This window comes from Onychomys torridus, unplaced genomic scaffold, assembly GCF_903995425.1.
Source record: "Onychomys torridus unplaced genomic scaffold, mOncTor1.1, whole genome shotgun sequence".
NCBI lineage: Eukaryota > Metazoa > Chordata > Mammalia > Rodentia > Cricetidae > Onychomys > Onychomys torridus.
The window spans coordinates 2,418,710-2,443,468 of record NW_023414046.1 but is presented as its reverse complement, the minus strand read 5'-3'; the positions used below and the strand labels follow the sequence as shown (position 1 = coordinate 2,443,468).

The window sequence follows — 24,759 nt, the reverse complement described above, 5'->3', positions numbered from 1 at the left end:
GTCCACTCAAGTGAGATGTCCATGAAGAAACCACATGGGAACCCATTTGCAACCCGGGTAAATAAGTGGATATTATTGTATCATAATAGAGGATATTAGAACACTTGCGGTATAAAATAATGAGCGTAGGACAATGTGTACTAAATGTTTAACTAGGCATAGAGGAGGAAGAAAGAAGGATGAGTTAGAGGGTCAACCAAGAGGAAGGACATCTGAAGCTTATAAAATCCCACTGTCTTACGAGTTAATAGGAAATACATTAAAAAAAATAACGAACTTTGAACACAGGTGTCCTATGTGGGTAAATAATGCTGCTCCCAGACACCATGGGTATTAAACAGAACTCCTTGTACCAGGTACTGGTTATCTGCCTAGGCCGTCCTGGTCAGGGAGGCCCCAGAGGCATCCCAAACAAAACAGGTCATTGCCAGTGCTCTTACTTGGCCACCATAAATACAGGGTATAGCTGAAGACTTTGGTTGTATGATAGAGAGAGAGCAATCTAGAACTTACCAGGGGCTGTCCCTGCTGGCCAGGTTTCACAGGCCTGCAAAGAAAAGATGTCAATGGTCTTATCTACCCCTGGACCCTGCATCCTACATTACCAACCGACAAGCCAGGATGTGTGCACTGGTGCAACACTGGCACTACTGTTTATGGACATACCCAACCTCTCTCCTGATTGGATTTGAGCTCTGCTCCATAGAGGGGAATTCATGCCTAGCACTGTAACAGGGTCAAAAAACATGGCTTGGGAATTAAAAATCTAAAGGCAGGACCTATGGATGTTTTGTTAATGATCTTGTTATCTGCCATCTAAATATTCACGTTTGTAATGATCAGTTTATACTACCGTCAGCCTTGGTGGAAGAAGCCTCCTCTTGTAGTTGGTAATGGGTAATACAGTACTGACAATAGCAACGTAAGATTGGGTAATTGCCATTTCATCATGGCTGATGGAGAGTCCCCAGAGTCTCCTTTCCTTCTTAAAGGTCTACTGGCAGTTCATGGGAGCTGTACCATTTTTATTTATAGAGTTTGGAGAAAACACTTCCACATATTTTTCTCAGTACTTCAAAAAATGAATTCACACATGCCTTCAGGGATTTCTTTTTTCTTTTCTTTTCCTTCCTTCCTTCTTCTCCTCCTTCCCTCCCTCTCCCCCCACCCCACTGTCTCTCCCCCAAGGTTTTGGTTGGTTTTAGAAGATTTTTGGGAATTGTTTGTGTAGCTCTGGCTGTTCTGGAGTTTGGTCTGTAGATAAAGCTGGCCTTAAACACAGAGGGTTCCACCTGCCTCTACCTCCAGAGTGCATGAATTGAAGGCATGCATCACCCATACCTGGCAGTATTATGAATTCTTGGATGTTGTACAAGATAAATATTTTTATTACAGCATTTCCCAGGGGTTGAAGCATAGGCTTACTGGTTAGTAGCATTGTCCTCTCTTCTAGAGGACCAGGGTTCATTTCCTAACACACACACACACACACACACACACACACACACACACACACGTACGTGCACAATTGTCTGTAGCTACAGCAACAGGGGATATGATGCCCTCTTCTGATATCTAAAAGCAACAGGCATACATGTAATGTACAGTAGAAATCCAAGCAGGAAAAGCAACCATAAACATAAAAAGAAAAAAAGAAAAAATGAAATGAAAGAAAAAAAGATTTTTCACACTTTTCATTTGCAAAATTTTATTTCAACATAAACTTTGTGATACTTTCTAAGATTTAAATATTCCTTAAAGAGGTTCACAAGTTTCTTATCTTTATGTCTCTTTCTATGTTATTTATTTATTTATTTTTGGTTTTTAGAGACAGGGTTTCTTGGTATAGCTCTGGCTACTTGAAACTTGCTTGCTCTGTAGACTAGGCTGGCCTTAAACTCAGAACTCAAGAGATCTTCCTGCCTCTGCTTCCTGTGTGGTGGGATTAAAGTTGTGCACCACCACTCCTGGCTATTTATGTTTCTAGTATGTATACTGTTGTGATTTGTAACATAGAATACTGGATAAATGCTATGTCACATAATTTAAAACAGTACTTTTCTCTTCAGCATGAATTTTCTGATGGTTTCTAAGAGTTGAGCACTTAGTAAAAGATTTGTCACATTTCTTACATCTGTAAGGTCTCTCTCCAGTATGAACTTCCTGATGTTTTCTAAGATTTGAATCCCGAGTAAAGTATTTGTCACATTCCTTACATTTGTAAGGTTTCTCCCCAGTATGAATTTTCTGATGTCTTCTAAGGGTTGAGTACTGGGTAAAGGATTTGTCACATTCTATACATTTGTAAGGTTTCTCCCCACTATGAATTTTCTGATGTCTTCTAAGGGTTGAGTCCTGGGTAAAGGATTTGTCACATACCTCACATTTGTAAGGTTTTTCACCAGTATGGATTCTGTAATGTCTTCTAAAGTGTGAAAGCTGATGAAAGACCTTACCACATTCTTGGCAACTACAATGTTCCTCAGCAGTATGCATTTTCTGATGTCTCCTGAAATTGCAATAGTGGGCAAAGGATTTGTCACAGTCCTTACATTTGTAAGGTTTCTCTCCAGTATGCAATTTCAGATGGCTATGAAATGCTGACAACTGAGGAAATGACTTTCCACAATCTTTGCATTTGTAAGGTTTCTCGCCAGTATGAAGTCTTTGATGTGTTTTCAGACTTGAACGCTGGGTAAAGGATCTGTCACAGACCTCACATTTGTAAGGCTTCTCACCAGTGTGGATTCTCTGATGTGTTTTAAGATGTGATAATTCATGGAATGACTTACTACATTTTTTACACTCATACACTATATCTAGAGAATGAGTTTTCTGATGCCTTCTAAACGATGAATAGTGAGAAAAGGATCTGCCACACTCGCTGCATGTGTACCGTTTCTCTCCAGTATGGAGTCTTTGACATGTTTTGAGATTTGCACACTGGTCAAAGGATTTGTTGCAAATGTTGCCATTGTGGGGCTTCTCTCCAGTAGAAATTCTCTGGGGTACACTGAGGCTTAAGGCAGTACTGAAGCATTTCCGGAATTTCCCACACTGGTGTAGTGTCTCTCCAATGAAGATTGTTTTTTGCAGCAGACTATATACAGAGGTGAAATAATCATCATATTCTCCCTGCCTGTGCTCTTTCTTTGCAGTGTACAGTCTCTGATCTTGAGTAATGTTGGAACTCAAATTTAAAGATTTCTCACAGTCTTTGGATTTGCAAGGCTCTTCTCCAGTGTGCATGCTTTCATGTCTGTCTGGGATTGATAAGTCAATGGAGGCATCCCTGTGATTACTGCACCTGTAGTTATTAGCATTTTCTGTAGTTTCACTTGTTGTATAAAGTGCACATATGGAGGGGTTGTGAAGCACTTTCCCAAGCTCACTGCACTGACAAGACTCCTTTGTAGTCTCCACGTGTTGATGGACAGGATCGCATATGCAATAGTTGTCTGAAAATGAGTATAAGTCATATGAATAGGGCTTGTCCCAGAGTAAACATGTGATAAGTGACTGTCTCGCTAAGTTCTCTCTAGTAGAATACAGCTCTCAGCAGTCCACAATTTTCATTACCGATACTTGTATGGATTCTCGGAGAAACAGAATGAAATCCCCCAAGGTTGATCAAACAATTAGTTGTGGATCAGTAATTAGCTTTTATGCAGTAAGAAAGGGTACAGTTCAGAAGACCCAATTCCTTTTACGATTGAAGACTTACTTAAAAGAATCAAAGAGGTTTTGTTTTGTTTTTTGTTTTTTTCAGATACTATAAAGTTTTTTTCTACTACCAAGCTTTCCCTAGTCTCCTGTTGTTTCCAGGACAGCTTATCAGAGCTTTTACAGTCTATAAAGTCAGAACAAACAAAAGATGGGTTAGGAATTCTACAAGCAAAATGTTCTCACCCACAGAGACCAGGTTGCTGTAATTCTCCAACATCACATCAATGTACAAAGCCCTCTGAGCAGAGTCCAGGCATTCCCACTCCTCCTGGGAGAAGTTCACAGTCACATCCCGGAATGTCAACAGACCCTGCAATTAAAAACAAAACAAAACAAAAACAGTTTAACTGGGTGTGGTGGTGCACGCTTTTAATCCTAGCATTCAAGAAGCAGAGGCTGGCAGATCTCTGTGAGTTCGAGGCCAGCCTGGTCTACAAAGTGGATTGCAGGATAGCTAGGGCTATTACACAGAGAAACCCTGTCCCCCAAAGAAAACAAACAAACATAAGATGATCTTTAACATAGTCACATTCTATAATGCATTTTCTAACTCTGCAAAAACAGGATGAAACAGCTGGGCGGTGGTGGTGCACACCTTTATCCCAGTACTCAGGAGGCAGAGCCAGGGGGATTCCTGTGAGTTTGAGGCCAGCCTGGGCTACCAAGTGAGTTCCAGGAAAGGCGAAAAGCTACACAGAGAAGCTCTGTCTCAAAAAACCAAAAAAAAAAAAAAAAAAACAAAAAAAAACCAAAAAACAAAAACAAAAAAAACCCCAAAAAACAAAACAACAAAAAAACAAACCCCCAAAACAGGATGAAACAATAGTCTTACAAGCAGTATACAAGAAATAAGAAGAAATATATTTAAGGTCTGGACATGGTTATCTATCTATTATGGATTCTGTGTTTATGACACATAGGATCACAGTAGACATGTCTCAGGAGGAAAATTCATGATGACGAAATGTGTTTTCAATGTTGTACCTGTATATCATGCTAAAACACTGACACATGGGTGTCATGGCTCAGGAGATATTCTGAGCTACCCTGTCTGAATTTGTAGTCCTCAATGTGTTCCTTTTTAGTACTTATGCTGTATTGTCTAACAGATTTTAGGTTAGTAGTGTTTATGATTCTTCTTTTATTTGTTTGGAAGTACACAGTGGTGACATATTCTGTCTAAGCCACAAGTCAGGGATAGAAATGCAAACCTTTGGGTCAGAGCCCATTCCCCAGATCTCCACTTTTAAACACTGCAGCTTCAGGGTAGGGGAGTAGAGCCATGACTCTCACAGGAACTGACCAGAGGAAGGCAATCATGAGGAATGTTCTTTCTGCATCAAATGTGATGGTTTATGCACATCAATCAGTCAATGCCAAGACACTCATGATACATTCAACATAATGCTACATAAAGTTTCCCAGTCAGAAAGGGCTGTACAGTAGGATCCTGTTTGGGTAGAGAGATGGGTGGTGGTGGTGGTGGTGGACCATGCACTGCTATCTCCAGCTTGGGAAGTTAACGACTGAGCATCCTAACCAAGTGAGTGATGTAAGCAACAATTCTTCTGAGACAAACAGATATCAGGTGTCAACAAACACATGGACACATCATAACTGTTGTGATATTAAACACCAAAGAGAAAATACAAGTAGACTCCAATCTGATATTATGCTCAAGAACACCAATTTCATGGCATGATCAAGACATATGGGCCAGCCATGTTTCACACTTTCTAGTTTGCTTAACCAAGTATTATGTAGTCTTAACCAAGATTTTTTGCCTCCTTTGCTAATTATTAAGTGGGCATGGTTTTCTGTTTTTCTTTCTTGATTTTCTATCCAGTTCTGTTATCCTCCTGTCTCTCTAAATTGCACACTTTTCTAAGATGTTGCAGCAACCAGTCCTTGCGATTCAATACACATTTTTATAAGCATGATTCAGGGCATCGCACAGATTCCATAAATGGAGCTTACACAGCACATGAGGCCTCATTCAACAAGATTTAAGGATATAGTCCATTCTCTGAAGCAATTGGGCTTCAATTTTATTTTTGCACGCAGACAGAATTTGGATATCCTGGAACTAGCTCTGTAGAAGAGGCTAGCCTTGAATTCATAGAGATTTGCCTGCTTCTGCCTACAAAGTGGTGGGATTAAAGGTGTGAAGCATGACCATTAGGCCCCAACATTTGTTGTTGTTGTTGTTCATGTGTCACAGAGGAAATATTTTCCAAATTACAGGTCATAAGTGAATATGGAATGTGTACCCTCAAAAAAAGCAAAATGGGGGGGGGGTGCTGATACTTAGAAATTACTGAGAGTTACACAAATTAAATACCAAGGAAATAAAACTGCTATTCAAGAAATGGGTAAATGATCTGAATAGAGACTTTGTGAAGAGAGAAATACAAATAGCCAATAAATGTTGCAAAGAGTGTTCAGGATCCCTAAAATGCCATCATGGAAAAACAAACCAAACCTACTTTGAAATACTGCTTCACCCCAGGCAGAGAGTGGCTGTCATCAACCAATCTAACAATATGTGTTAGAGAGGATGTGGACAGAAAAGAACCATCATTAACTGTTGGTGTGAGTGGGAGAGTGTAAATTAATACAGTCATTGTGGGAACCAGTTTGGAGGTTATTGAAAAAAATGAATATAGAACTATTGTAAGACTCAGCAATGTCGCTCCTAGGAACATAACCAGAGAACTCCACACCCCACTGTAGAAATATTTACATCCCATGTTTACTGCTGCAGTATTCACCATAGCAAAGTATTGGAATAAACCTAATTGTCTATTATCAGATGAATGGATAATAAGAAGTGGTATACATATACAATAGAATATTATTCAGCTGAATAGAAATGTGTAATAAAATTTTGCAGGAAAATAGATGATTCAAAATATATAGTATTAAGTGCAGTCATACAGTATCAGAGAAAAGAAATCACATTTTCCCTCATCTGAATAACTTTGCCATTAATATATATAGGAAACAACATACATGTGGGCATAGCAGAATCTGGAAAAAAGAGAAGAAGGAAGGTTAACAATAACCAGGGTTGATGTAGGACCGCATGCAGATAATGAACACCAGTTATGAAAAAGGATATAAAGGGAATTGCTTTTCTTCTAATGCTGTCATAGGCTTTTTGGTTTTGTTGGATGACTACATCAAAATATATTCAATTGTGAAAACATAAAATCAATTGTGAGATGCCAGAGTTGAGTTCAAGGCTAGCCTAGTCTACAAGGTAAGTTCTAGGAGAGCCAGAGATACACTGAGAAACTTCAAAACAAAACAAACACCACAAAGTTCATTGAGTTGTACAATCTTTCCATCTGGTTAATTTCAGTATATGAATTTTTGTTGTTTCTTTGCAATGTTTTTTATAATGAAGTTAAAAAAATTATCAGAAACAGACAATAGAGTCTTTCAATGTCTCAAAAATAACATTTCTAGAACAATAGTGGACATGACCACTGACCTGGGACATGTTCACTGGAGAATGAGCCATTGCTTTGCGTTTCTCTTCTTTGAGTTTCTCTTCCGGGAATAATGAATGATGGCCTGCTGCCCTTTCACATAAGGAGTCAAAAAGAAAAAGTCAAAAATTAATACTGAAGCCGGGTGGTGGTGGCGCACGCCTTTAATCCCAGCACTCGGGAGGCAGAGCCAGGTGGATCTTTGTGAGTTTGAGGCCAGCCTGGGCTACCAAGTGAGTTCCAGAAAAGGCACAAAGCTACACAGAGAAACCCTGTCTCGAAAAACCAAAACAAACAAACAAACAAACAAAAAAACCCACCCCCCCAAAAAAAAACCCCTGAAAGCTGTGAAAGAACAATGAGAACACCCAAACAACAGATTACAACCATGTGTCCAGTCCATGATCCCCAATCCAGGAAAACTCAGGAAGCTTGGAGAGAAAACCGTTAAACATATTGTTGCCTCCAGAAAAATAGTCTCTTTAAACTGATGGAGACATAAGTGCATTTCAAGACAGTCCCGAACTAACACAACTGATTCCACTAAAGCAGCACTGCAGATAATAAATGAGAAACAGAAGACACACAGGAGGGTCAGAGGAATCATCCCTGAGAACATGGGAAATAACACTTTTTTTTTCTTTGTTTGTTTCTCTTGTTTTTTGGAGACAGGGTTTCTCTGTGAAACAGTCCTGGCTGTCCTGGAACTCACTCTGTAGACCAGGCTGGCCTCGAACTCACAGAGATTCGCCTGCCTCTGCCTCCCAAATGCTGGGATCAGAGGCGTGTGCCACCACTGCCAGGCTGGGAAAAATTAATTTCATGTCAAGAATAGATAAATACAGGAGAACTGGAAAGTAATTATCCACAGGCCAGACAGCAAATCAGAAATTCTCAAAGGACGAAAAATACTACCATTAATACAACCAGCAACATCAAAAACAAAAAAGTAGGGAATGAAAACCTATCAACAAAATACTTAGCCACCAGTGGCACATGCCTTTAATCCCAGCATTTGGGGGGCAGAGCAAGGCAGATAGAGCTCTGAGTTCAAGGCCAGCATCATCTACAGAGCCATTTCCAGGACAGCCAGGACTACACAGAGAAACCCTGTCTAGAAAACCAAAACCAACCAAACAAAAATATCTAGCCACTCTGGAAATCCATAGAGAGAATCCTCAATTAACTAAACAAATCCTCATTTTAAATAAGTCTAGCACATGACCCAGCTGTTCCATTGCTTGGTATACCCTCAAGAGACTCCACATCCAACTCCACAGATATTTGCTTATGTTCATTGCTGCTCTACTCACAATAGCTACAAAAGGGAAACAACCTAAATGTCCTTTTGCTGACAAATGGATAATAAAAATGTGGCTGATATACACTATGGAATGTGATTCAGCTCTTAAAAAAAAATTGAAATTGCTGGGCGGTGGTGGCTCACACCTTTAGTCCCAGCACTCGGGAGGCAGAGCCAGGCAGATCTATGTGAATTAGGGGCCAGCCTCATCTACAGAGCAAGATCCAGGACAGGCACCAAAACTACACAGAAAAAACCTGTCTTAAAAAAACAAAACAAAACAAAACAAAAAAGGGAAATTAAAATCATTACCTTTGCAGCTAAATGGGTAGACTTAGAAAGAATCATATTGAGTGAGGTAATCCATACCCAGAAAGACAGACATTGCATGGTCTCTCTCATAGGAAGTTGCAAGCTCCAAATCTTTAGATGGGAGTTCACAACCCGGAGTGACTGCACTAGCCAGAACTCAAGACTTCAGAAGCCTCCTTGCAAGTTGATGGTCACAGCTGTCCAAGAGACTTCCAAAACATTGTAGCCTATTGCTCTTGCTCATGGTTGCCTCCCAGAGGCAGATGTTGAGTCCCTAGTGTTGAAGAAGCCATGCACTTCAGACACAGATCCCAGAGGACTAGACATGGTTATGACCTTAAAGCCTCATCCCTGGGGACTAGTTTTCATGGTACTAGAAGGCAACATTCAAGTTTCCAAAGCAGGGAGCCAGCCAACAGTCCTACCCAGTTATGACTCCCATGAGCCACAACAATGATCCGCACTGCACGATAGCCCTAAAGGTGCCAGAGTGGCATACAGACCTTGGTGGTAACCAACAGCTTCTTATTGCATTAAGACCCTCTCAACAAGAGGGAAAACAGGCCATTGCAAACCCAGGTGGTTCCCCTAGGGCTAGTAAAGGCATGGATCTTGGAGGAGAACCTACAATCACTATTTTACCAAATCAGCATAATCCCTAACTGCACTCTGAGTATTTCCCTTATTCATACAGATAAATGTAGTTCTCACACCTCATCAAGAAAAGTTCTTTTAGCAATACATGGAGATTATGTAAAGTTGTGATGCTCTGTCTCAACTGACATATAAGCACCACAACTCCTTCACCTTATGCTCAGAGGTCACTGAGAAAGAGGGGCAAGAGTAGTGGAAGAGCCAGAGGAACAGGATGTTTGCTGTGACATTGTGTTTCCTAGAAATGTCAGAGAAGCTACATGCATGAAATCGTACAAACATGGCGCCTAGACATGAGCTGACAAGGACAACACCAAGAGACATGGTAACAAGGAAGGGAGAAAGTCCATTAGCCTCAACTCTAGTCAAACACTAAGGGATTCTGAGAGCTGGAAAAACAGTCTTCCCCAGAGTAGAGTGCAGCATGTGTTCATTCAATACCAAATGCTCATCCCTGAAAACATACAGACTGAGTATGTTGTATTTTTATGTTTATAGATACACACAAATTATACAACAGCAGGTAAAGAAGAAATAAATGCCTCAGTAAAGTCAAGATTTTGCATCATGTGCATAAAAATGAACAATAGAATATAACATTTTCTATTATTGCTGTGCACATAATAAACTTAATATAAGAACAGAGAGATGGTTCAAGAGTTATAAGCACCTGTTGTTCTTTTACAAACCCAAACTCCAACTTTAGGATGCACATGATATATAGCCATTCAGGAAACAAACACACACACATACATAAAATATATAAATCTATCTTTAGAAAACTGTATACTAAATAAAAATAAAAGAGAGAGCTGGGCAGTGGTGGCGCACTCCTTTAATCCCAGGACTCGGGAGGCAGAGGCAGGCGGATCTCTGTGAGTTCGAGGCCAGCCTGGGCTATCAAATAAGTTTCAGGAAAGGCGCAAAGTTACACAGAGAAGCCCTGTCTCAAAAAACCAAAATAATAATAATAATAATAATAATAATAATAATAATAATAATAATGTACCAAATAAAATTTCCTTAAATGAATTAACCAAAGAGATGAAAGATCTCTACAATGCAAACTGATTCACTGAAAAACAGAAGAAAATGATAACTAGAACATGGAAAAATGATTTATACAGACGGAAGAGGACATAATATTGTGAAATGTTCAGTATTTCTGAAAGTGGTTTATATAGTCAGTTCAAAATGCATGATATTTGAACTTTCCACAACATACTTCATAGAAATAGTAAAGAGAAACTAGAAATTGTAATGATGCATAAATTCCTTGGGTACAGAGCAGCCCTAGGGAAATGTTACAATGTTGGAACTATCCCAGTGTGATTCCAGATGACACTACAGGGCCATGCAACCAGCAGCATCATGGGAGTGGAGAAGACAGACAAATAGCCCAATGTACTACAGCAGCAGATCTAGAACCTGCCCAATAGCAATGACTCTGTGAATGTCACCAAAATACCACAAACACGTGTTGCAGAACTTTGGGAAAAGTATCATCTACATATAAAAACATGAACCTGTGTTCAAGCTCTTCTACCATACAGTGAATCACAGACCTTCATCTATGATCTGAAACAGTGAAGCCTGCAGAGCAACACAAAGGGGCAACCCTTGTTAGGAGAGCAGGAACTATAAATAGTACTGTGTAAAATTAAAATCGCCCAGGGAAATGGTAATAATTAAATATATGAAGAGAGAACCTACACAGCAGACACATTTATTAGCTACCTATTATAGTACAATGGATGAAAACAGAATTTATCAAAGAAAACTTACAAAGGGAGCAAATAATAATAAAATCAATAAAGAAGCAAATGGGTTGAACAGACTGGACCAATATGTACATAATAAAAAGCTCTACAGTGTAGATCATAAGATCATATAAACTTAATGTACAGAGATTCCAACTCTGCCTAGTCATTGTCCACACTCAAGTTCCTAAACAATAACAGATGCATTTCTTTCAGTAATTTCTTGAAATTGAAACTGATGTTACATAAGCAGATGTAAATACACTACAGCATTAAAAAAAGCTGAAATTAAGGCATATATATATAAAATTCATTTCATAGCTAAACACAAAAGATACTGAGAAAGAAGGATTTTTAAAAAAAAAAAAAACAGTGCCATGACTATGGACAGCAGTAAAGAAGACTGATAATCATAATTACAACAATGACAGAAAAATCAAGAGAAAAGTATCAAAATACACAATAAAAAGTATTAGCAAACAATAAAATGGCCAACTAATAGAAAGTTCTTTGATCGGCAAGGATGCATGTCACAAAACCTGGAATGCATATATCCACAGCAGATACACAACAGGAGAAACAAATCATGTGAAAACTGTCACTTTGCCTCAATTTCTTTTCAAAGAGAAGACAACCTAGAAGGAGGATGGTCTTCTCTAAGACTCCAAGAAATTCCCATTACAATCCATTTTCTTATTTTACAGAAAGTAGTCCTGAAAGAACCAATGAACAGCAAAGAGACAGAAAATACTAAGAGGTTCAAATGTAGAGGTGATCTCCAAGTGTTTTAGAATTACAGCAATGGAAGCCAGGCGGCGGTGATGGTGGCGACTTCAACCTTGGCACTTGGGAGGCAGAGGCCAGCCTGGTCTACAGAGTGAGTTACAGGACAGGCTCCAAAGCTACAGAGAAACCCTGTCTCGAAAAACCAAAAAACCAAACCAAACAAGAACAACAACAAAAAAACCCAATTACAGCAATGGAAACCACTTGGAAATGTCACGACAGCAGACAACAGGAAATATCCATGGGAAGACAATACAGATGGAGTTCAACAGTCTGTAAATGTACTTCCTGATTCTTATCAAAACTGTTGGCACTATTTTCAGGAAGGGAGACATTAACACTAGAAGGCAGATAATGTGTTAGACAACCAAAACTCAGAAATTCTGAAAATAAATATTCCTAGAGGTACTGATTTTCCTCATTTTATAATATATTAAAATCATAGAAATGAAAGCAAATTAATATTGGTTTGAAAACATGATCAGTGATGTGCATGGAGAAAAGACAGCATCACTCACATGCTTAGTCAAATACAATTTTCTTTGCCTCCTAGTATCAATTCTTCTGTAGAACCTGTCGTCATACACTCAGTATAGTAATCATGACAATTTTCTAAATGGAAGTCTCTAGAAATATTTCTAAGCTATTTCATGTCCCACTCCCACATTCATTTGAACCCATTGCAATCAATTTTCACCAATCCCTCCAAACACCTAGATCCTTAGCTACTCTTTCTCCATCTTCCAGACCTCTTTGTTCTGCTACACAGGTGAGCAGGTCTGGGTGATCAGTGAGATTCTTCAGAAAGCACCTGAATTTCTAACACAGTACTGTGCTCAGTAGATGAAGAGAGGAATGTACAAGTGATTCTCCAATTGTCTTGCAGGGTCAGAATACTGAAAATATTTAGAAAGCATTTTCAGTTACAGTAACCTGAATGCTACTTTAAAAAAAAAAAGATGTATTTATTTATCATGTACACAGAAGAGGGCACCAGATCTCATTATAGATGGTTGTGAGTCACCATGTGGTTGCTGGGAATTGAACTCAGGACCTCTGGAAGAGCAGTCAGAGCTCTTAACCTCTGAGCCATCTTCCAGCACCCTGAATGCTACTTCTAATCAGTGTTCATTCAAATCTCAGGGGCAGAAATGGAACTGAATGATTGGGATGAGAATATCATACACTAGTGAGGTTCTGAATTTATCAGGGCCAGATATGATGGAAGCCTTACACCTCTGAAAAGGACCCACAAGAAGAGAACATTTCATGAAATTTTTCTTTGTTCCCCTGAGGATTTCACTTTATTCTGTGAGATGTCACACAGGTCAACACAATAGTTTTCCCAGGAACCTGAGCAAGAGCAAGGGAGACTACAAAAAAACTATTCTCATCCTTAGAAATCAGAGTGCTGCAATTCTGCAACATTCAGTCTCTGTACAAAGGCCCTAGGGAAGGGTCAGGTATTCCCACTCCTCCTGGGAGAAGTCCACAGTCACACAACTGTTTGTCAACAGACCACAATAAAGAACAGTTAGAAAGGTTGTGCTGGTGCACACTTTTAAATCTTAGCACTTGGCAGAAACAGGTGGGTGGAACTCTGTGAGTTCCAGTCCAGCTGGTCTACATGGATGAGTTTGGGCCAGACAGAGCAACACTGTGAGTTCAGGTCTCAAACACAGCAAACACAAGAACCAAAAATAACAGTTTGGTCATGTGTCCATGGACAGGAGTCTTTTCCTGAACTGAGGAGACAAAAGACTATTGTAGACATTTTTCTGATGTAGATAAGTGTCAAATGACACTTTCTAATAACATCTTATTCTATAATTTTTTTTCCTTTTTGCTTTAGTCTTTTTATTTTGTTTTGAGACAGGGTTTCTCTGTGCATGTATCTCAGACAAAAAAATAATTGTAGTAAAAAGTTTAATTTTAAATGTTCATGTTTTCAACCATACAAGGGGAACTGGATATATATCTGATTCAATTCAATCTGCAGGCATTCCTGTAGGGTAACAGTCGGCCAGTGGAAAATCCTGTCTGTCCCTGGCCTGCCCAGAAACTCAAGAGTCTTGGAAATCCCCACCCCCTGAGTCCCTGTTAATGGCCAATGTTTCTGACTTCATCATCAAACAATACTTCCGGCCCCAATGTACTTTTCCACTATGTCACAGCACACACAACAAAGACACTGTAAAAGCCGTCCCTCCACTCAGCCCTGATGTCTCTCATTCCTCACAGTGGCAACCACTGTTCCGTGACTCTGATAAATCTGTGTGAATGTTGCTGCCTGGAGTGACTTTGTGTTAGTTATTCCTTGCTTCCTGACTGCAAAGATGCCCTTGCTCTGGAAAACAACAACAACAAACCAAACTTTATTTCCTTCATGACTAATACCTAAGACTTCTCAAGGGATGCCAAGTCCTCAGGTACCCACCTATAACACGGGAGTTAGCGTAGATGAATGTAGATTTCAAGAGCTTTTTCCTTTCCATCAAAGCAAAGAGAATCATGTTTGCAAATATCGACAGATAAATTGAAATATTCTACTAGGGTGTCCCTATAACGATATTATGGCAGCTGGGCGGTGGTGGGGAGGCACAATTGGATGAATCTCTGAGTTCTAGGCCAGCCTGGTCTACAGAGTGAGTTCCAAGACAGCCAGGACACAGAGAAAACCTGTCTCGAATCCATCCACTTCTAAAAAAAGTAAAAAAGAAAAGAAATATTATGGTAACCAGAAGATCAATTAAAAAAAAAAAATCAGGATTCTTCCAGTTCATGTTATGTAAAATTTAACGACAAGGGTAAAATATCCACTGCAGAACTTCGGAGCCGGCTTCCTTAAGAACAGCAGAGAAACTGCTCGCACCCCGTCCTTCCCTCCCGCGTCCCAGCCCCGCAGCTCCTCTGACCTGGGAGGTTCCAGGGCCGCCGGGCTGCGGTTCCCGCCACTGCGCTGTGACTGTGACTTTCCCAGGCCGCCCGCGCGGAGACTGCGGCTCCGGGAGGTTTCAGGTCCCCGCGACACCCCGCCGTGTCCTCCGCACCCAGGTCTGCACCCCGTGGTTCTCCACCGGGCAGAACCCGGAGCAATGACAGGGAATGCACACTAGCCACTTCAGGCTTCAGCTCTTCAACCTTCCTGGTCTCATTCTAGGTAGCCCAGCTTCCGTTTACGTCACTCTTCTCTCCCCTCCCTTCATCTACACTGACAAAAACTCCAACAGACTCCCATCCGCTGTTTCCCGGTGAGTGTCCCCGCCCATCGGGGACCGTCCCTCCCACTGGGTCTCAGGCTGCCTTCTACACAGCTCCAGCTGTCAGGCTGCCCTGGACCCGCTCTGCACAGCCTCCCCACATGCTTGCTGCCAGCCTGGACCAGAACTGGATCTAGGAGGACGATGCACCCCGGTATCTGACCCTTACAGTGATTCTGATACTTGTATGTAAATAACAAGCAACCTAACCTCGATTTAACTACCTGCTCCCCCCACCCCCCTCCCTCGGCTACATTTTTTTTTTTTTTTAAACCGGAGCTGAGGATCAAACGCTTGCTAGGCAAGCGCTCTATCACTGAGCTAAATCTCCAACCCCTACATATGCACTTTAATGAGCCTAGTTTTGGAAAACTGACAGACCGCTGGTGGAGGCCTTTGACCAGCCTTTCAGGCTTTTGGGGGCCCTGACAATGACGCCCCAATGCCAGCTCAAAGCAGTTCCAGAAGAGAATATATTGTCCCATGTTCCCTGTCCAGATAAGGCTGAAATGCTGGGTCAAAAGGAAACTCCCAGGCATAGAGGCAAGATGGCCAACTGTAATGCTCATGGACATACTAGGAAAGTAGGTTCAGAATTGTCAATTGATAAATTAATTAACTAAAATGGTTCGGCAATAAGATAAGACACTTGACCTTCTTAGTGCAGAACCAAAGAGGTATTATATTATATAGGATCATAATCTGGCTGTACTCAAAGATCAGAGCTCCAGGGCCTTAAGAATGACAATAGAGGGTTGGGGATTTAGCTCAGTGGTAGAGCGCTTGCCTAGCAAGCACATGGCCCTGGGTTTGATCCTCAGCTCAAAATAATAATAATAATAATTTACAGAGACGATAATAGGGTAAATCAGATGCCAGCGTCCCATCGCTAACGCAACATGACAACCAAAACCAAATACTGTAATCGTGACTTGTGAGAGACACATCAGGAACTTGGGTTTTGAAAAGAATTAGGTGTTCAAGGAGTCAGTGGTTAGTCCATTGCTAACAGCCCAGTGCTGAAGTCAGTGGTCAGTCCATCGCTAACAGCCCAGTGAAGTCAGTGGTCAGTCCATCGCTATCAGCCCAGTGCTGAGTTCATCCCGCGCTGTACCGCTCTCACCACTAGATGGTGGTCTTGTCATCTTACTAACTCAGAAACAAGTTCTCATGCTAAAGGTGCTCTTTAAATAAAATACAGTTTGTTGGTTTTTTGTTTTTTGTTTTTTATTGCAATGGTGAATGCAGAGACACCTGCTGTCCCAGTGCAGGAAATAAGGAAGCTTCCTGTTATGTCAGTCCTCTAACTTCTCCTCGGGCCTCGCTATCCTTCACCTACCCTCACCTGAGGTCCAACACCCTCCCTCCACCACCCCTGTCCCTCCCACTAAAGTCAGTGGCTCTGGGAACATGGAGGGGGAAGAGGGACGAGGAAGAGGAGAAAGAGCTAAGACAAGCCAGTCTCTAGACTCCACACAGCTGTTGTAATCAGTAACCAACAGCAACTGTGCTGACCTGCATGGACCTCACACTAGACCACAATCAGTCTAGGAAAGGGAAAGGCTCACAGGGCCACCTTTACCTCTCAAATGTTGACTATGGATGGATTGTAGAAGAATCACTGCCTTTAGCTGTAGTCCTCTGCTGAGCTCCAACACACAGCTCCGAACCCACAGTCTCACATGTGGCTCTGGGTAATCTCAGTGGGTCCCAGGCAAAATGAACAGAGAGGAACATAGTGAAGATTTGTTGGGATTGTGGACCAGGATAGTAGAGAAGTAGGAGGTGAGAGTGGACAGTATTTGAGGTGCATGCTCAGACACACCCAGAGTGTGTGTATATACATATAGATGTGTGTGAATGTGAAATATCTAATAATAGACTTTGTTGGTTGTTTTTTTTGTTTTTTTTTGTTTTTTGTTTGTTTGTTTGTTTGTTTGTTTTTTGTACAGAGTTTCTGTGTGTAACCCTGGTCATCCTGGAACTCGGTTTTTTAGAGTAGATCGGGCTTGCCTTGAAGTCCCAGAGATCAGCCAGCTTCTTCTTCAGGAGTGTGGGATTAGAGGCATGTGCCACCGTCTGGGGCTCAGAGGTTTTTAAAATGAATAAACCACTCTGTAGCTTCTTTTTGTATCATTATCTGGTGATTTGTTTACTTATTTGTTTGTTTATTGTTTTTTCAAGACAGGGTTTCTCTGTTTAATAGCCACGACTTGTCTGTACTCACTTTGTAGACCAGGCTGGCCTTAAACTCACTGAGATCCACCTACCTTGGCCTCTGAAATGCTGGGTTTAAAGGTGTGTGCTACCATGTTCAGCTCATTACCTGATAAAAATAACAGGTAATACTAAGAAACACAAAGTCTTCCTTTTTGTGTCAATTAGTATTTTAAGTATCTTTGCTTTTATTGTATTTTAGTTTTTCTCTGGAGTTCTGATAGAATCCTGTCAGTCTGGTCATAGGGTTCTTTGAAGAGTAACATTTTATACCTGCTTTAGTCACATTGCTACTGATGTTCTGTAAACAGATCTATTTTATGTTGTTTTAAATTTGGTATGTTATATCTATCTATTTCACTTAGAGTTTCCAATTTAGTGTAACAGAAGTCTTTAATGTCAGTTAAGGTAGTGGGTAGCTGTTCCAGCTTTGATCTGGAAGTTCCAACCCCCATTGAGGCTTTGGTAATGGTCCCGCCCACAAGGCGGGGCTGAGGGAGGAAGCTGAAGACCCAGGATCCAAAGGAGAGGCTTCTCTTGGTTCCGGGACCCTGGTCGCTGGAGGTAGACCGAGCAGAGTTCTCCAGAGAACACAGCTGGACTGCGCCATACCTTTGCCAGACCCTACAACCTATCCCTTCATTTGTAAGTTACCCCACAAAATAAACCTCCCTTTTAACTACTTGGAGTTGCCTTAATATTTTGACCAATAAGTTAACAAGAGAGGGTTGGGGATTTAGCTCAGTGGTAGAGTGCTTGCCTAGCAAGAGTAAGGCCCTGGATTCAATCCTCAGCTCCACACACACACACACACACACACACACACACACACACACACACAAAAAAAAAAAAAAAAAAAGTTAACAAGAGATCCAGTTGATCACTCATTTCTACCATGTAGACTTGGATAATTGTCAAGACATAAAGGTAGTGGCACACACCTTTAATCCCAGCACCTAGGAGGCAAAGGCAGGCAGATCTCTGTGAGTGTAAGGTCAGCCTAGCCTACAGATTGAGTTCCAGGTCAGCAAAGGGTACATAGAAAATAACAGAAAAATATAATAACAAAAGTTATGTATAGTTGGGCAAGATCGTGCAAGCCTTTTAATCCAGCATTCAGGAGGGACGGGCAAGGGGAACTCTGAGTTCAAGGCCAGCCATCTCCACACAGTGAGTCTCTGATAGCTGGCGGTACACAGAGACATTAACTCAAAACAACGTAAATTGCTCCCTGAGGAACAGCTTTCATGGTACCAGAAGGACCACGTGAGCTTCCAAAGGAGGGGGCAACAAACAGTCCTAATCAGCTATGATGTCTACACACCACATCAACTGTCATCCTGGAACAGCAGCCCTAAGAATGCAATAGTGGCAAGCATACCTTGGTGGTAACCAACATCTCTTTCATTGGACTTAAGATTCTCTTAACAAAAGAGAAACTGAATGGTACTGGAAATCTAGCTACCTATAGGTTTTGGTGAAGACATACATTTTGGAGGACAAGAAACAAGCACCACTTTACTAAACCATCATAATCCCTAGAAAATAACTGAACATTTTTCTTGTATCTACAGGTAAGCTTAGTCTTCATCCCTCACCAAGGAAGCTTCTCTTTTCAGCAGCAACTACTACAAATATCCACAACTAACCAAAATGCCGAGTTGTAGATCCCAGGCCCACTGGATACATCTGTAAAACACTCATTCACCTAAGGCTCAAGTATCATTTTTGAAGAGCGGGTATAATGATTAAAAGAGGCAGAGGACCAGGGACTTTGTTGTGAGATTGTGTCTCCTAGTGTATTAGTCAGGGTTCTCTAGTGTAACAGAACTTACAGAATGAATATATATATATATATATATATATATATATATATATATATATATAATGGAGATTTATTGGAATGACTTACAGGCTGCTGTCCAGCTAATCCAACAATGACTGGCTGTGATAGAAAGTCCAGAAATCCAGCAGTTGCTTAGTCCACAAAGCTGGATGTGTTGGCTGGTCTTCAGTATATGCTGGAATCCCAAAGAAGTGGGCTGCAATGCAGTGAAGGAATGGATGTGGTAGCAAGAAAATGAACCAACAAACTGGCAGTGAGCAAAATGATTCCTATTTCCATGCCCTAATATAGTCTTCCAGCAGAAGGTGTGGGCCAGATCAAAGGTGTATCTTCCTTCCAGCCTCTCTATCCTGATCAAGGGTGTGTGCCCCTCAGCCTCAAGATGTGGATTAATGGCACTTGTCTTCCTATCTCAAAGTTCCAGACCAGAAGGGGATTCTGTCCCTTCAAAACAAGCAAAAATAATCTCACTGGTGTGCCCTCCACTTCTGCATTGTAGTTCATTCCAGACGTAGTCAAGTTGACAACAAAGAATAACCATTACACCTAGCAATGCCAGAAACTTTGTCTATAAGATCTCACCAACATGACTTCCTAAAGGTGAGCTGGACAAAGATAAGAACAATAGACATGCCAAAGTGGATGGGAAAAAGCTCACAATGCCTCAACTGTACACAGAGGACTACAGGCAACTGGGGGGACGGTGGGAGCAGGAGAAGAGCACACCAACTGGTTATTCAATACCAAATAGTCAGCATTGAAAGCATGCATACAGGTAACATATGTGTTGAGTTGATTATTTACAAATATGTATGTATACACATAGATATATATGTATGCAATAGCATTTAATGAAAAAGATGTCATGAATTTGAAAGTTAGCAGCGAGGGTATTTGGGAGGATCTGTCTGGAGGAAAGTGAATGGAGAAATGTTCTAATAATATAACAAATTCAAATTAAAAATGTGAAAAAGAAAAACAAAGAAAACAAATGAACATACAACAGCAAACCTAAACCAAAACCAAAAGAAACAAAAAATGTTATATATTTATCAGGGATATGCAGACTAGGACTCCTTTAAGATTGCATGATGCTCTAGATAAAATGTCAATCATCAGGAATAGAAATGATAACTAATGTTGACATAAATGTGGGGAAAGGTCATACACTGCTGTGGGAGAGAGAATTAGGGGATGAACATTTGAAATTAGTCCTGAAGCCCCCCACTGATAAATGAAGAAATGAAAGAAAGAAAACTATATTGTGACTCAGAGCACTGGTGTGTGACAATATTCCTGTGGAAACAATGACAACATCTACTTATCGCAGATAAGGAACAATGACAAACCAAAGCTGGGAACCAACGAAGTCTAACTTGGTGAACCGAACCAAAGAGGTTTATGTCTATTTGTTTTTTGTCTTTTAGGCAAGTTTTGTCTGCATGTATGCCAGTGTGCCATGCATGTTCCTAGTGCTAGCCAACCCAGAAGAGGGCATTGGATGCCCTGGAGTTGAGGTTACACATTGAGTCCCCATGTGAGGGTGCTGGGAATTCAAAGTGAGTCTTCTGAAAGAGCAGACAGTGTTCTGTGTTGATATTTTATTTGTCCTCTTAATAAATAAAGATTATCTGAGGATCAGAGGAAAGTCAGACACTATAGTAAACACAGAGGTCAGGCAGTGGTAGCACACATCTTTACTCCTAGCATTCGGGAGAAAGAGTCATCTGGATCTCTGTAAGTTCAAGGCACACAAGTAACAGAGCCAGGTATGGTGGCACATGCCTTAAATTTCAACACTAGTTAACCATAAAGGTCTGGATGTCTGTACAGACAGACAAGAAATGACAGAGCTGGGCAGGAAGAGCAAGTGATATAGCTGGGCAGAGAGAGGAAATGAGATGGTAGAACAGAAAGCCATATAGGCATGGGTATACAGAAAGTAGGTCTCTTTGGAGACTGAGGTGTTGGTGAGGTGAGGTTGGCTGTGGCTTTTCCTATTCCTCTGATCTCTCAGCTTTTCACCCCAATATCTGGCTCCAGGTTTTGTTTTTTAATTAATAAGACCATTTAGCAATTTGTCTTACAGTGTCATCTCTAAAGTCAAGTTGACCAGTGAGTTTTATTGGGGTGACTTACAAAAGTGTGGGTGATGGGTTAATTATAGAAGCACAAAGGACTCAATGACAGCTGTGTCACCCTGTGAGGGTGATGGCTAATGAAGCTGGAAACGTGGGGGATCACCACATAGTTGCAGGCACCTCAAGGTAGGCTGGAAGTGTCTTTCAAGCCACTCACTATTCCCTCCAGGCTGCTTGTCTGGTCTGGTCCAGGCAGCTGGACTGTGTCTGCTTCATGGCTGGTATGAGCATCTTCTGTGCAGTTCAGCTTGTCTGACAGTGTCAGCAGTCCTTACTGATGATATGTGCTTGAGGCAGGACCTCCCTAGTGAATCTTGCTAGTTTCTGCAACTTCCTCCATGTATTATCTATTTCTAAGCTTTGGAAGATTCCCTGTTGTACTGAATGTATCACCTCCCATAGAAAATCCTGTTCTTTTACCTCTCTTTTAATATCCAGTGTTTTAAGGAGTTTTCTCCAAGATGGAGGTGTTTAATCTCAGAAAAAAACTGATACACAGTAACCACTCCTGAGCATGAACTCTAAGGACTGCCATCTTATCAGTGAGCATTTGCCCATCATGTTCATTGCTGCTTTACTGACAGTATGTAGATATGCAATCATCCCAAATGTCCATCAACTGATCATGGGTAAATGAAAATGTGCTAGACATCTACAAATGCATATTAGTTAGCTGTAAATAAAAATCAGAGTGTGAAATCTAGATTTAAATGTAGGCAACAAGACAATATGATGAGCTGCCATTCACGTGTTCCAGTAAGACTACATGTAGAAACCAGGAAGCTATAAGTGAATCATTAGTAGGGAGATGCAAGGAGAGAAAATGCACAGTAGAATATAGGCGATATGGAATTAGAGAGTGGGTATTATGGGGGCAGAATGGTGCAAGTATTTAGTGGAGTGGTGGCAAAAGTGGGGCCTGCTGAAAGGTCAACTCAAGCGAGATGTCCATGAAAACACTTCATGGGAACTTATCATTTCGCAACTCAAGTAAGTAATACAGTAACAGAGGATGGTCGAACATATGTGTTATAAATGTGAATGTGAGCTAATGTGTTTAACTGGGCATGGGGCAGGAAGAAAGGAGGAAGAATGGGTGGGTTAACCAAAAGGATGTATGAAGAAGCCTCATGAAATCCCACTGTCTTATAGGTTAATAGTAAGCATGATTTTAAAACTTTGAATAGATGTGTCCCACATGGGTAAATAATGCTGCTCCTAGACACCAGGGCTATTAAATGGAACTCTCTGTACCAGGAACTGGTTATCCACCTAGGACTTACTTGGTCAGGAAGTCCCCAGATGCACCCCAAACAAAATAGGTCATTGCCAGTGCTCTTGGTTAGACACCTTAAGTCCATGGTGTTGCTGAAGACACCAAACACTTTGGTTGCAAGATAGAGAGCAGTCTTGAACTTACCAGGGAACTCGTCTTCCTGGTAACCTTTCATAGGCTGCTGGCAGAGAAATGATGTCAATGGTCTTACTTACCCCTGGATCCTACATCTTACAATAGCAACCTACTGGGCAAGATTTGTGCAGTACTGGCATGACTGCTTATGGGCATAACCAACTTCTCTCTTGATTGGTTTTGAGTTCTGCTGCATAGAGAGGAATCCATGCCATGGTCACAAACCAAGGCTTGGGAAGTATAGGTCCAATGGTAGAACTTATTGATGTTTTGTTCAAGATCATGTTGTTCAAGAGTCATCTAAAGCCAGGCGGTGGTGGCGCACGCCTTTAATCCCAGCACTCGGGAGGCAGAGGCAGGTGGATCTCTGTGAGTTTGAGGCTAGCCTGGTCTACAAAGCGAGTTCCAGGAAAGGCGCAAAGCTACACAGAGAAAGCCTGTCTCGGAAAAGCAAAAAAAAAAAGAAGAAGAAGAAAAAGAAAAAAGAGTCATCTAAATATTCACGTTTATAATTATCAATTTGTACTACTCTCAACCTTGGTGAAAGAAGACTCCTCTTCAAGTAGGTAGACTCATGACTGTTCAGAAAGTACTAAGAACAGGCAACTGTGTGAAACTGGGGCAATTACCATTTCTTTATGGCTCAGGGTGGGTCCTATGAGTCTCTTTTATCTTCATGAGGGTCTACTAGCAGTTAATGGGAGCGATATAATTTTTTAACAGTGTGGAATAAATACACATATTTCTTCAGTAGTCCAAAATGAATTTCTGCATTCCTCAGGGATTTTTTTAATTTTATTTTTTTAAGATTTGGTTTTTTTCTAAATGAGGTTTCTCTGTATAGCTCTGGCTGTCTTAGAGTTTGCACTGTGGACCAGGCTGAACTCACAGAGACCCACCTGACCAAGCCTCTTGAGTGCTGGGATTAAAGGCAGGCACCACCAAGCCCAAAGCCCTTGTGGATTCTCTTTGTGACATGCCTGTGTTGTCATGTGTACAGTTCATCTCTACAGTTTCTCACTTTCTTGAAGTGAGAAAGACGAGACTCTATTAGAGCATTTTCTTGTGTTTTGTTTCATATTGAATTTGCCTTTATATTGGTAATTTCAGCATTAGGTCAAGGATTTGTCAATTTCAATGCATTTGGTTCATGTGATTTCCAATGAACAGCAAGACATGGAGATTATATATGGTATACCTTTAAATGCTTTCTCTGAAGCATACATTTTGTGATGAACAGTACAATCAGAGGTCTTCGTCACACTGTTTTATGTCACTACATTTTGTCCTTATTTATTTGTTTGTTTATTTATTTATTTTAGAGACATGGTCTATGCACTCCTGGAAGTCCTGGAACTTACTATGTGGGCCAGGATGACCCCAGACTAACTAAATGCTAGGATTAAAGGGATGCACTACTTAGCCTGGCATTATTATGAATCCTTGAATGCTGAACAAGATAAACTGTTTTTAGGTTGTTTTGTTTATTAGTTTTCAGGATGTGATTTCACTATGTAATAGCCTTGGCTGTCGTGTAACTAGCTATGTAGACTAGGATGGCTCAAACTCACATGTATCCACCTGCCTCTGCCTCCCCAGTGCTGGGATTAAAGGCATGTGCCACCACCACCTGGCTAAGAGAAATGATTTTATTACACCTTTCCCAGTGGCTGGATACATGGGACTGCTCTTCTGGAGGACTGGAGTTCAATTCACAACACACACACACATTGGGAACAGGCATACATTTAGTGCACAGAAATACCTGCAAACATAGCACCTATACACATTTAAAAAAAAAAAATTCACATAGCTACTATTGCAGATTTTTATTTAATATAAATTCTGT

At 40.9% G+C, this 24,759-nt stretch overlaps 1 pseudogene; it reads right to left on the bottom strand.

Annotated features, from left to right (window-relative positions):
• Positions 1 to 1,923: 1,923 nt before the first annotated feature.
• Positions 1,924 to 15,137, bottom strand: LOC118576650 (annotated as a pseudogene).
• Between the last annotated feature and the right edge of the window lie 9,622 nt (positions 15,138 to 24,759).